Here is a 413-nt window from a genome sequence, read left to right as displayed (position 1 = left end):
AACAAGGGTATGCAGCCCGGCATTCTGTGCAACCCTACAATAACAAACCAGGATGTGAAGCCCAGCACTCAGGTCAGCCTCCCCTACTGTCTGTACAGTGTCGGCTACAGAGATAATCATGAACTGGAAGCCTGGGTCCTGGATCTTCCCAAACTCTGCCATGTGGATTTTGGTTTTGGCGGGATCTGGTGGCCACTCAAGAAAATGACCTGGTCCAGCTTGAATGCAGCATTCCTCTCTTTTCTGAAGGGGCTGCCAGTGGCACAGGTATGACCAGAGAGAAGCCATATAATAAGGACACCAACAGAGCACTTTGTTTCTGCCTGCCGTAATTTTGCAAACCTGGAATTTATCTGCAAGCCAGAATCATGAATAGTGAGTGGACGGCCCAGTTCTGATCCCTTTTGGGAGGT

Source organism: Terrapene carolina, unplaced genomic scaffold (genome assembly GCF_002925995.2).
Source record: "Terrapene carolina triunguis isolate 2854851 unplaced genomic scaffold, T_m_triunguis-2.0 Scaffold62, whole genome shotgun sequence".
NCBI lineage: Eukaryota > Metazoa > Chordata > Testudines > Emydidae > Terrapene > Terrapene triunguis.
Note: the sequence above shows the minus strand (reverse complement) of the source record.